Source organism: Muscardinus avellanarius, assembly GCF_963383645.1.
Source record: "Muscardinus avellanarius genome assembly, chromosome: 8".
Lineage (NCBI taxonomy): Eukaryota > Metazoa > Chordata > Mammalia > Rodentia > Gliridae > Muscardinus > Muscardinus avellanarius.
Genome location: NC_137794.1, coordinates 28,025,469 through 28,039,854, shown reverse-complemented (window position 1 = coordinate 28,039,854; position 14,386 = coordinate 28,025,469). Strand labels below are relative to the sequence as shown.

Sequence of the window (14,386 nt, the reverse complement as noted above, 5' to 3'; positions counted from 1 at the left end):
AAGGATCATAGGTTTGAGGACAGCCTCAGGAATATAGGGCCTCTCAGCAACCTAGTGAGACTGTTTCAAAAACAAAAAATAAAAATGGCTTAGGATATAACCTGGAGGTAGAATTCCCCTGGGTTCAATCCCTAGTAACACACACACACACACACACACACACACACACACACACGAATACACCTTTCTACAAGCTTTGTTTCATTTTGTCCTGAAATAACAATGTGAAGTAAGCATTAGTAGTCTTCCCAACTTAAAGATGTAGAAATAAACTCAGAAGTTAAGTGATTGCTCAGGATTATGCAAACAGTAATGGGAAAGTGGGGACTTGAACACTTGGCTATCTGACTCCAAAAACTGTGGTCTTAGGTTAGAACCATAATGTCCCCCAAATTTAAAAATGCTCTTAGGAATAGAAGGTTGTCTATTTAAAAATTTTATTAACAGCCACATTTGAAAGAAAAACAAAGGACAAGCTGGATGTGGCTATGCACACCTGTAATCCCAACACTTGGAAGGCTGAGACAGGAGGACTGCAGAGAGTAGGTCAGCCTCAGTAATTTGGCAAGGCCTTCAGAAACTTAGTGGGACCCTGGGATGAAGGTCAGAGGTTGAATGCTCCCGGGTTCAATCCCCAGTACAACAAAAACCAAAATAACACAACAAAAAAAAAACCCAAACAACCAAGGAACAAAGGACACGACTGCAAAGACCCATACACTCTAATCACGTAGGCTGTACAAACAGGAGAGAAGAATAAAGGATTACTTCCCAGGTGAGCTGGACCTGGCATTTCTGGATACAGTAAGGTTCAAATGTCCTGTTTTAAAGATTCTATATCCTAAGATGACAACTGTATCTATAAAGACCATGTGTTCAGTTACAAATAGAAAACGCTCCTAAAACACTGGTTTGGTAGGTTCCCATTGCTCCATGTAGGTTCCCATTGTCGCCTGGCATCAGGCAGGCCATGGGCCTCTGCAAAGGGTCCAAAGCCTTGCCTTTTCTGTTTGCTGCTTCTGCCTTCTTAGCTTGTGTCATTGATTCTTGAGATCATAAGAATGGTGGCTGTATCTCCAGACACTCTATCTGGGTCCAAGGTGGGAATAGGGATGCTCAAGGCAAATAGACTTTGGCTCTTTTACAGAAAGCATATCCTCCTGTAGAATTTCTGTCTATATCTCCTTGGCCAGAACTACCACATGGCCAACCATAACTGCAGGATGTAAGGAAAGTGAATTATTTTAACTAGACACCTGACAAAATTATTGAAATTCATTTAATTAAAAGATAATAAGAATGGAATGACAACCAGCAAATCTTCCATAATTCACCCTTTCTCTACCCAACAACATCTGCACAATTCTTCATGAACATGGAGCACAAGTATCATCAAAGCACTGAATCTCCCTCAAGAACACTGGATGAGGTAAACAACTCTTCATCAGATCTAATGTGAATACCTCTTTATCAGGGATAAATGTGGCTTCTCTTGGTTCAATGACTCACACACTTCAAAACAACTGCCCTACATGCATCAGATACAAGTGTTGAGAAATATGAAAAGTATAATAAAACCTCATCTAGGAAAAAAGGGAAAGAAAAACACAGGAAAAGACAGAGTTGGAGAACTAGAAGACAGTACAATTGGACAGGAAGAGAAAAAAATTTTGTTCTATCAGCACAATAATTTCCCACCTAGCCCATTAACTTGGAGTCTGGAGTCTGGAGGAAACTTTCTTCTGCAGTTAGTTAGCATGGCCACACCTAGGGCTGTCCACACCTGGAGGAGACTGTGCTTCTGCCAGGCCTCTTCACTCTACTAACTCAGCTCCTGTTGATGTAAGCTGGCTGCTGGGATTCTGTTAAGGAGTGAATGGTCACAATTTCTGTTGGGCATAATTACTGTGGCCAGTATATTAGTCTTTTTTTCTTTTCTTTTTTTTTTTTGGCTACTGAGAATGGAACCCAAGGGCCTTCCACCTCCGGGCTATACCCCCAGACCTATTTTACATTTTATTTGGAAATAAGTTCATATTCATATATAATAAATTCATATTCATATATTAGCTCCTAATATATGTACTAGGGATGGAACCCAGAAGGAGCATTCTACCCCCGGGCTACAACCCCAGACCTATTTTACATTTTATTTGGAAACAGGGTCTCACTAAGTTGCTGAGAGCCTCACTAAATTGCTGAGGCTGGCTTCAAACCTGTGACAATCCTCCTGTTTCAGCCTCCCAAGTACTGGGATTACTACAAGCATGCAACAGCATACCTGACGTATATTAGCTTCTAATGATTTTTTTTTTTTTGGTACTGGGGATGGAACCCAGCAGGGGCATTCTACCTCCAAGCTACACCCCCAGCCCTATTTTTTTTTATTATTATTTTTTGAAACAGGGTCTCACTGAGTTGCAAAGGGTCTCACTGAATTGCAAAGGGTCTCACTAAGTCACTGAGGCTGTCCTCCTGTCTCGGCCTTCCAAATGCTGAGATTACAAGCATGCACCACCACATCTGGCTTTCTGATGAATTCTGTGAGCTAAGACACAGCAGAAATCTTTTCTACAACATTAGTTCTTAGCCAAGAGACATGAAATTTTTCTATTATCTCTAGCCCTTTGGCTATACTTTGGTCAATACTTAGAGGCAGTTCAAAATAATGAATATCCTTACTGTGATCTTTGCCGGTGGGCAACTTGTGTTATTTGGCTGAGAATTCCTGCTAGAATTGCTTCTGAGAGAACCATGGGCTTGATCTATCTCATCCTAATGCTACCAACAGGGAGATGCTGCTTCCATCAACTTTCGATTGAGGGGTGAAGAAGATGGCTTGATAAACTTTCAATGCCCTTGTCATGGGCTTTTCAATCACAGGCACTTTTTCTTCAAAAAGTAGCATTCTCTTCCATCTGGTTGTAGATGAGCTAGCCCTAATTTGACACATCAATTTCTTGTAGGACATTTCCTGAAAGGAGAAAGTTGGACCAATTACACAGACTATTCTAAATTTCTGATACATTTTCTTTAGCAAACAGACTTCAGTTTGCAAATTCTCTCCATCCCAGGTCAAGCATGCAAATATCTAATCACCACTAATCAAGAGCTGGCAATTTTTCAGGCTGTGCCTGATTGGGTCCTCTGGTACTTGTAGAGCTCCTGATAGTGAGTTCTGTTTAAGTCTCAGTTATTAGGTAAGAATGGCAGTAGCTGACTCTGATTAATTAAATTAAAAATTGTTTATTTAGAGAATATTGGCTTGTACACATTATTGAAGGGATAACTGGAGAACCAGGCCCAAGATTAAGCACTTAGGAACAATGTCCCAAACATGCCAATTGATCTGATAATATCTAATATCGATGGGACAGGTAAGATTAGTATTTGCTGGAACTTTATTATACTGCATTTGACAAGATCATGATGTCTCCTTTACCTCACAGCTGGTCTTAAAACTAATGCTCTTCAACAAATCCAGGCACTCTACCCTGATCATCACCAGAAAAATCAAGGCTAAATTTGGCTTCTCTCCTTATGTTCTCCCCCAACTTCTAAATCAAAGTCTTAAATAGGAACGTTCTATTTTTTTTCTACCTTTATTTTAGTGATCTCACACCATTACAGTAGGGAAGACCTCAAAGTAACAAGTCTTAAAAAGATTTATGAGTCAGAACACATGATCAATGTCCATTACAGATACTAATACATATACCTTAAAATCATCCCCTTAAAAGAGCTTAAGAACCATAGATTTTGGATTCTAAGGTTGTTGGGTTTGTTTTTTTTTTTTTTTTTTTTTGTGTGTGTGTGTGTGTGTGTGTGTGTGTGTGGTACTGGGGGTGGAACCCAGAGGCTTTCTACCTCTGGGCTATACTCCCAGCCCTATTTTATATTTTATTTTGAAACAGGGTCTCACTAAGTTGCTGAAAGCCTCACTGAGTAGCTGAAAGCCTCACTAAGTAGCTGAGGCTGGCTTCGAATCTGTGTGATCCTCCTGTCTCAGCCTCCCAAGCGTGGGGATTACAAGCGTGCACCACCATGCCCAGATAATTGTGGATTCTAAGTTTTAAGGTCAGAATCATGTCCCATGTCATATTGGCCTCTTAGAATTGTGACCACACAATCATTTTTTACAAAAAACTGATAAATAAATGCAAAAGTTATACATTTTGTTTGTGAAGTCTTTGTTGACATTGCCAGAATAGGACTTTTGGTTGCATTCATTGTTAAAGACTATGTTGTGTATGAGCTGTTCTAGAGTTTGTCAAATGTTGAGGTTATCTGCCTTCTTGAGCCTGTACCACACATCAGTTTTGCTACATAATTTAGATATGTCATATTTAAAAATATGACAATCAAGGCACTCATTACTTTCAGTAGGAGCTAAGAGAAACATGAACCAGAAGCTAGTGAAGTTGGAAAATGTGCTATGATTTTACACTATTTGTAGGCAACTTCACAGCCTGGATAAAAGAAGAATGTTAGCACAGAGGAGGCATGGATTTTCATCTGCATCCTGGGTGTGGACAGTTCAGCTGTGTACCTGGCCCTGGCAGACAGATGTGTAATGGGGGTCCTGCCCATCAGTGGCGGAGCTGATCAGGAAGGTTGAGTGCCAACGGCTCGAACACACACACACACACACACACACACACACACACACACACACACAAGCCAGGAGTCAAGTCAAGCAAGATCTCATTTATTCCTCTTCAAGCAATCATATATATAGCACAAAACCACGAGGGAAATTTCCAATGGGAAATAGCCTAGCCTATCGGGATAAAGATCACTAGCACGTAGTTCACAGCCAATCCCAGGCCAGTACATGAGCCATTCATGTGTGCGGAAGCTCCTTTAAAGGTAAAAAGGGAAAAACTGCTCAGTCTCCCAACCCTTAATGAATGGGGAAACCACGCTTTCGTAGCTTCCTCCAGGCGCCATCTTAGCTCCTTTTCTGCTGAATCATTTTATTGCAGAAGTTCTTAAACTTTACCTAAAGCTTTGCTTTAGCCTGCAGGCCACTCAGGCTGAGGGAGGCTGCATCTCTTTAGGCGCTGTATGCACACACCCCAACAGATGTGTTCATTGGGTCTGCTTTAGGAAAAAAGACTATGGAAATCTCAGTTTTCCTCAACAAAATTTAAAGAGGAAGTAGAAGTATGGATTGGAATGACTGTTGAGGAACTGGCCAGAGCAATGGAAAGAGACATCGATTGTATTTATGAAGCTTTATTTAATACTACTATTAACAAAATTCACTAGAAGCAGAACCAACATTTATATGAAATTTATATCAAAGATATAATAAAGAAGACAGGGATGAAGCTAAAATGCAACAAATTAAAACAGGATAAAGCCAGAGAAAATAAAGATGCTGTCAGAAGGTCCCAGGAAGGTTCAGCCTCATTAACCCCAAGATTCCCAGTTGTTACTACAATGGGTCATGTTGATCATGGGAAAATGACATTACTTGAAAAACTGAAAAACTCAAATGGCAGCAATGGAAGCTGGAGGCATCACCAGCACATTGGTGCCTTTCTTGTCTCTCAACCTTCTAGGAAAAAGATAACCTTTCTTGATATTCCAGGACAAACTGCTTTTCCAGCAATGAGAACCAGAGGTGCTCATGTCACTGACATCGTGGTGTTGGGTTGTAGCTGCAGATGATGAGGTGATGCAACCAACTGTAGAAACTATTCAGCATGCCAAAGATACTCAAGTTCTTATTGTCCACGAAATAAATGTGATAATGCTGAGGTGGAGCCTGAGAACGTTAAAGAGCTTCTGGCTTATGATGTGGTGTGTGAAGATTATGGAGGCGATATTCAAGGCTTTGTCAGAAGCAACAATTGCTCTTGCAGAAATGTTAGAATTGAAATCAGACCCCAATGGTCCAATGGAAGGAACAGTAATAGAGTCTTTCACGGACAAAGGAAGAGGTCCAGTTACTAGAACTGTGAAAAGAGGAACTTTGAAAAAATGTTCAGTTCTGGTTGCTGGAAAGATGGCAAAGGTACATTTGATGTTTGATGAAAATGGAAAGTCAGTCAATGAAGTGTATCCCAGCATGCCAGTGGGAATCATAGTCTGAAGGGATTTTCCTTTTGCAGGAAATGAAAATCTTGAAGTAGAATCTGCAGCAAGGATACATGAAGTTATTGACTGGAGGAAGTTTGAACAAAAACAGGATAAAAACAAAGATGATTTGAAAATAATAGAAGGAAAACAAAAGGAACACCAAGAAGCTAATTGGAGAGCCCGTGAGAAGTATGGCACGTTGCACTGGAAGAAGAGATAATTTATGAAGTGCCTAGAGAGAAAGGAACAAAAACCCCTAAAGCCAAAAGAGAACACAAAAAGAGATTCAAATGTACTTCCTAGAGTTATTAAAGGTGATGTGAATAGTTCTGTTGAGACCACTTTTAAAATTACGGATACTTACGATGCTTCATACGAGTGTGAACTGGAATTAGTACAGTTTGGAGTGGGCAGTATTAGTGAAAATGATGTTAACTTTGCTGAAACATTTGATGGTGTAATATATGGTTTTAATGTGAACACAAGCAATGTTATCCAGCAATCAGCTGCCAAAAAAATGAGTAAAAAATAAACTTTTACCATCTTGGTAAGGATATGCAGGAGGAACTGAGCAACAGACTGCCCTGTTCTGTGGAAGAACACCATATAGGCAAGGCTTCTTCTATGTTAGCTACTTCTCTGTAACAGAATGGAAGAAAAAAGTCCCTGTGGCTGGCTGCAGAGTCCAAAAGGGACAGTTAGAAAAACAAAACAAAATTTAAATTAATCTGCAATGGACATGTTATTTGGAAAGGCTCATCAACCTCAATGAAACACCATAAAGATGACATTTCAGTCATCAGAACTGGGATGATTGTGACCTCAGTTTAGAGGAAGAAAAAATAGAATTTAAAGTGGGAGATAAAATTATATATTATGAAGAAAAAAGTTTTAGCTAAAACATCTTGGAATCCAGGATTTTAAAGTTACATTAAAAATGTCAATTAGAAAATATATTCCAGATATTGAGAGCTAGATACTTGCCCCAAATTTCACATACACTTTAGTTAACCTTTAACAATGGAGTGCCATCGACATCTAAATATGACATACTTTGTTATCTGTCTGGAGTGAAATGTTTTATTTAATTAATATCATTTATTTAATTATTTTTGGTGCTGGGGATTGAACCCAGGGCCTCACACATGCTAGGTAGGCAGATGCTCTACCACTGAGCTACCCCACCCCCAGCCTCAAAGTGAAATGTTTTAAACTTACAAATGCTCTAGGATGCAGAGCTGAAACTGGCCCCTTGGAGACTAGGGATGGGCAAAGGAGGGATTGCACACTTCTTACAACCCTGTTTCCACAGTCAAGATAAGATTCTGCTTCAAGATGGTGATATAAAGTATTCATTTTGAAAGGAAATTGTAGGCTCCTACTGGCATCCAAACACAAATTCATTGCCTCACTTGGGACACTGATATGCTTGTTTGTCTCTAGTATTTTATGGAAACATAAATTATAAGTAAATAAAATTTCAGAGATAAGCAGACAAAAAAAACCCAAAAATGTCTTAGCAGGACATTTGACATTATATAATCTCTGTCTTTTGGGAAATCTGAGTTCCTTTTTTCCAGGAGAAGTAAAAATGACTGTATGGCACTCTTGAGTGGGTCATAGATTTCATGTAGAGGGTTTCCTTGAAAGGCCCCCATGGATTCAGAAACAGCCCAAACAGAAAGTTGTACAAAATATAAAGTGCTTAATAAATGAACAAATCTATCATAATATTACCCTCAGATAAAGACATTATGTTTAATTCAGATAACTTTTTAAAATAATTATTAGACAGAAGATGTTTTTATACCACCACACATGTGTATGATTATAGATACAAGTATTAATTGACATAATAAACATACTACTGACATCCTGTTTCTGCAGTTGTGGAAGAAAATATACTCAGATTCAAACTCCCTTGGAAGTTAAAAAAATACTAATGAAAATTATCTTTTTTTTTTTTCGGTACTGGGGATGGAACTCAGGGGCATTGTACCTCCGAGCTACACCCACAGCCCTATTTTCTAATCTTTTTAGTTTTTGAAACAGTCTCACTGAGTTGTGAAGGGCCTTGCTATGTAGCTGAGGGCGTCTGCAAACCACGATCCTCCAGTCTCAGCCTCCCAAATGCTGGAATTACAAGCGCCTGCCACCACCAGGCATGAAAATTATAATTCTGACAAGTGAGTGGAACTATACTCTGAAATACTTATTAACATTCAGAAGAATGTAAAATTCAATTTTCCAAGGGTATTGAGTCTGGGACAGATAACTGGCAGGAGACAAAACTTTGTAAGGTGAGAATCTTAGTGAATCTCCCTGTGTAGAACCCCCAAGGGCTGAATCCTTAATTGAAAGGCTAGGAGAGCTGGGTGTGGTGGTGCACACCTGTAATCCCAGTACTTGGGAGGCTGAAATTATAAGATAAGAGGTTCAAGGCCTGTCTTAACAATTTAGCAGGAAACTCAGTAACTTAGGTGAAACCCTGCTTCAAAATAAAAAATAAGAGCCAGGTGTGGTGGCATATGCTTATAATCCCAGTACTAGAGAGGCTGAGACAAGAGGATCATAGGTTCGTGGCCTCAGTACCTTAGTGAGGCCCTCCACAAGTTAGTGAGACCCTGTTTGGAAAAAAAAAATAGGGCTGTAGCTGTAGCTTGGAGGTAGAATCCCCTGGGATCCATCCCAGAACCACAAAAATAAAAAGGGCTGGGGTTGTACTTCAGAGGTAAAATGCCCCTGGGTTTACTATCCCACAGTAAAAAACAAAAACAAATGGCTAATAGAGCCGGCATGGTGGCTCACGCTTGTAATCCCAGCATTTACTGAGACAGGAGGATTGCAGTTTGCAGACAATCTCAGCTACTTAGTGAGGCCTGTTGCAACTCAGTGAGACCCTGTTTCAAAATAAAGAATACAAAATAGGGCCGGGGGTGTAGCTCAGCAGTAGAATCCCCCTGAGTTCCAACCCCAGTGGGGCAAAAACAAACAAATAAAAAAGGTTAATAGAAAAAAAAAGTATAAGAATAATTTCCTGTCATAAAACTTGGCATTAGATTCAGGGTGGGGCGGGGGGGATATGCAGTATGCATACTAATGAAACTTATTAAGTGAGAAAACAAGCATTTGAAGACTGAATTCATATAATCTGGATAGTTCAAATGGTTATTTAATAGTATTTTAGTTTGAAGGTGTACTAAGTTGTTAGTGTCCTCGGAAGAAGCAAATGTAACCACTCTATCCAACATCCATTCAGGCTTCAAGGAACATGTGCAGAAAAGTTCTAATGAATAGGCTCTCATTGCTGAATCACAGACACTCAGGGAAACAGAGAAACAGGACAAGCACTAGTAGGGAACATAAATGAATGAACCAAAATAGCAAAACATCTAGCTGAGACCTACCAAAATATAAAATGGCTACACTTAGCATTTTAAAACTGTTTTAAAAAATGGGTTAAAATATAGCTAAGGTGCTATAAAATTATGTAAAAACTTGAAAAATAATAAAAATGAAAATTAAATAAATGAAAAAATATGGAAATAAAAATAATGACTAACATTGGTATTAGGATGATTAAATACATCATGAAAATTTTATTGAATTTGGTAAAGGATCTAAACAATCCATCTGGAACATGGTACTTCGAGAAAAAGAAAACATAGTAGAAAAAAAGACAAATAGAATCTAATCTAAGTAGTTAAAGTTCTAGAGATAGCGAGCAAACCAGTTAGAGGCAATATTAAAATTGACTAAGGAATTTTCCAATCTGATGTAAACCATCAATCTATACAGTCACAAATCTAAAGCAGAATAAATAAAAATAAATGAATGTACAGCTTTTCTACTTTAAGCTACAGAATGCTATGGACAAAGAAATCTTGAAAAAATTCACCAGAGAGAAAGAAACTATATTTAGACTGACCATCGATTTCTCAATAACAGAAAAAAAAAAAAACAGGAAACAGTGGAATATTACTATTGTGATGAGAGTAAAACATCTATTAGTCTAGAATTTTATTTTTAGCAGAAATAGGTTTCAAAAATGAAAATGAAAAAGATACTTTGAATGAGTAGAAACTGAGAGTTGGAAATTGAAAAATACTCCCTTAAAAATAATAAAAACATACTCCAGATGAAATAAAACCAATTTCACATAGAATGCACAAAAATGATTAAAGGATAAGAAAAGTGGTAAAAATTCGGGAAAATACTAACAGCATTGAATGCACAAAACAAATTTCTTTTTTGGCTTAAAACAGGAGAGACGGTGATATTTAATTATTGTATATAAGTCGGGAAGGGGTGATTCAATTTAGAGGGTTAATGTGATCATTGTTTAAAGGTGCAAAAATTGTACTTTCAGATTTTTATATTAACTAGGCTTTCTTAAAATATGAGGGCAACAATAAAAGAACATACATAAAACATTTAAGCTTCAAATCTGTAGAGGAAAATGTGAAAGAAAGGTTCATTCAATATTTTTATTTATTTATTTTTTTGGTGGTACTGGGGTTCCTGGAAGCCCTTCTACCTCCGGGCTACACTCCCAGACCTATTTTTACATTTTTATATTTGGAAACAGGGTCTCCTAAGCCAACGCGTGCGGCTGGCTTCGAACCTGCACGATCCTTCTGTCTCTGCCTCCCAAGCGCGGGGATTACAAGCGTGCGCCACCACGCCCGGCTTCATTCAATATTTTTAAAAGCAAAACAAAAATAATAGGAAGCATAAAATAGGACAGAAGAAATAAAACCCATTGTAATTATACACATAGCTAGAGTCAAAGTGACATGAATGCACACACACACTGCAGCTGCTCACCCACCTCACCCGCCCTCCCTGTACTTGCTAGTGAGATTGGTAGTGATTTAATATATGAACACAACTTTATTTGAATTCTTTCCTTCCTCAATCATTCTTTTTCCTTTTATCCTCCTCCCTTCCCAGTCCCCTTCTATTATTCTTCTGATATAAATAGAAATATATCTCTCTTCTGAGCTCATATTTAGATTTTTTCAATAATAACTTATAAATGTTATTTATTTATTAGGTACTGGGGATTAAACTTGAGCATTTTACATTCCAGTTAAACTCCCTTTTAAATTTTTTTAAATTTTTAAGTAGGGTCTTACTAAATTATTGAAGGTCTAGATAAGTTGCTGGGGCTGACCCTGAACCTGTGATCCTTCTGTCTCAGCCTCCCAAGTATTGGGATTACAGGGGTTCATCACAATGCCTGTAGGACTTCTAAATGTTTTACTAAAAATTTACTACCTGAAATGAAAACCAACTATGATATAAATACATTTGCACTAGCAAAAGTATTGTGTGTATATTCAGTAAGGAGATTTCTTGTAGAAAAAACTCAACTGTTTTCTTGATAATGTGTTTTTTCTTGCTAAGTTTATTTTCTTAAACCTTCAGTGAAGAACTAATACCAGTACTTCACAACTTGTTCTGGGAAATTGAAAGAGATGAAATTCTCCCAGATTCCTTCTATGAGGCCAGTATCACATTAATCCCCAAACCAAATAAAGACACCTCAAGAAAAAGAAAATTACAGACCAATATCCTTGATGAACATAGATGCAAAAATTCTAAACAAAATACTAGCTATATGCATTAAAAACCATATCAAGAGAATTAAACATCACGACCAAGTTGGTTTTACCCCAGAAAAGCAAGGCTGGTTCAACATATGCAAATCAATAAACGTTATTCACCACATAAATAGAACTGAGAACAAAAACCACATGATCATATCAACAGATGCTGAACAAGCATTTGACAAAATCCAACACCCATTCATGTTTAAAAAAACACTGCAGAAAATGGAATAGAAAGAACATATTTCAACATCATTAAGGCAATACACAATAAACCCAAAGCCAACATCATATTGAATGGGGAAAAAATTGCAAGAATTAACTCTAAAATCAGGAACAAGACAAGGATGCCCATTATCACTACTCCTTTTCAATATAGTCCTTGAGACTCTTGCCACAGCAATAAGACAAGAAAAGGAAATAAAAAAATTCAAATAGAAAGAGAGGAATTAAAGCTATCCTTGTTTGCAGATGACACAATTGATCTTTTATCTAGAAAACCCAAAGAACTCAACTAAAAGACTATTGGAGCAGATTAACCAATTCAGCAAAGTTGCAGGATACAAAATCATCTAAAGAAATCAGTTGCTTTTCTATATGCCAACAATGAATCCACAATGAAAGAAATAAAGAAAACAATTCAATTTACTATAATCTCAAAACCAATAAAATACCTAAGAATAAACCTAACAAAAGACGTAAAAGACCTCTACAAGGAAAACTATAAAACATTAAAGAAAGAAATTGAAGAAGGCCTTGGAAGATGGAAAGATCTCCCTTGCTCATGGATAGGCAGAATAAATATCATCAAAATGGCCATTCTGCCAAAAGTGGTCTACAGATTCAATGCAATTCCTATCAAAATTCCAATGACATTCTTCATAGACCTAGAAAAATCAGTCATGAATTTTATATGGAGAAAGAAAAGACCCAGAATAGCCAAAGTAATCCTCAGCAATAAGTACTAGGCAGGAGGCATCACAGTCTCTGACTTCAGATTATATTACAGATCAATAGTAGTAAAAACAGCATGGTATTGGCACAATAATAGTGGAACAGAATAGAAGATACAGAAACAAACCCACACACCTATAGTCAATTAATCTTTGACAAGGGGGACAAACTCATATGCTGGAGAAAAGACAGCCTTCTCAGCAAATGGTGCTGGGAGAACTGGCTATCCATTTGTAGAAAGATGGAACTAAATCTTTACTCTCACCGTGCACAGGAATCAACTTGAAAGTTTAACTTCTGTATTGCTTCTGTAACTTAACTGGGGACATTAAGACCTGGATTAAATTTATATAATATCCTACCTCATTTAACATATAAATTATTTGTCTATAAAATAGTGTATATGTGTTACCGTATATAGAAAGCCAAGGTAATTTGCATTCAGTACTCACAGACTAGATATACACAAAACACAACATACTCAATACAGAACTTGTTAAGCAAAGCAGTAAATAATTTGATTGGATGGGTTTTCAATTCTTTATATAATGTAGAAGTCTTTCAGGTCTTATTATGTAAGTTTTAGAGTGTTTTAGTGACATTTAGGAAAATCGATCTGAGTTTTTATGTGATTATTATTGCATTTCCTAGGTTGATTTGCAATAATATACAAACATAACAATCTATTTTAAAATCAAAAGTTTTGGTCTTAATTAAAAAATAAACCCATCTTAAACTTCAGTATACTGTACATTGAGCAGGAAACAAAATAGGAGACACAGAGAAAAACCCATGCCACACAGAATCAATTTAGGTGTCTGTCAACAGATAAATAAAGAAAATGTGGTATATATACACAATGGAGTTTTATTTATCCAAAAGGGGAATAAAATTATGTCATTAGCAGGAAAATGGATGAAACTGGAGACTATAATTTTGAGTAAAGTCAGATTCTGAAAGAAAAATATCATATGTTTGACCTCCTATGTAGAAACTAGAAGGAAAGAAACAACAGCAACAAAAAAGGGTATTATGAAAATAGAAGGGAGAGCTTTAGGGTAAAGGAAGGAAAGGAAAGGGGTGGGGGAAAGGAGGAAGGTGATGATAAAGGACAGGTACTGAGAAGAGAAATTGAAATTACACACACACACACACACACACACACACACATGTGTGTGTGTGTGTGTGTGTGTGTATATAATATATATATATATATATCTCACAATGGAACTCACCATTCAACATAATTAATATATATTCATAAAAAGATACTCTGGACAAATGACTGTCAAAAACAAATGACAAAGCCAGGCATGGTGGCACAGCATTCGGGAGTCTGAGACATGAGCTGGTCTGTGGCCAGCCTCAGCTTCTACTTAGGCCCTTTGCAACTCAGTGAAACCCTGTTTCAAAATAAACAAATAATAGGGCTGGGGGTGTTGCTTGGAGGTAGAATGCCCCTGGGTTCCATTCTCAGTACCACAAAACAAACGAACAAACAAACAAACAAACAAAACCCAGCTGGGCATGGTAGTGCATGCCTGTAATCCCAGTATTTGGGAGGCCCTCTTTCAAGGGCTGGTGTTCTAGCTTAGAGGTAGAATGCCCCAAGGTTCAATCCCCAATACCAAAAAAATAAAAAACAAAAAACCGGGTGTGGTGGTGCATGCTTGTAATCCCAGCATTTGGGAGGCTGAGACAGGAGGATCGCAGTTCACGGACAGCCTCAGCTA

At 37.6% G+C, this 14,386-nt stretch overlaps 1 pseudogene across 1 annotated transcript; it reads left to right on the top strand.

Annotated features, from left to right (window-relative positions):
* Nucleotides 1–5,163: 5,163 nt before the first annotated feature.
* Nucleotides 5,164–7,011, top strand: LOC308266229 (translation initiation factor IF-2, mitochondrial-like; annotated as a pseudogene). The gene has a single exon. The product of its transcript is annotated as a translation initiation factor IF-2, mitochondrial-like (transcript).
* Nucleotides 7,012–14,386: the final 7,375 nt, after the last annotated feature.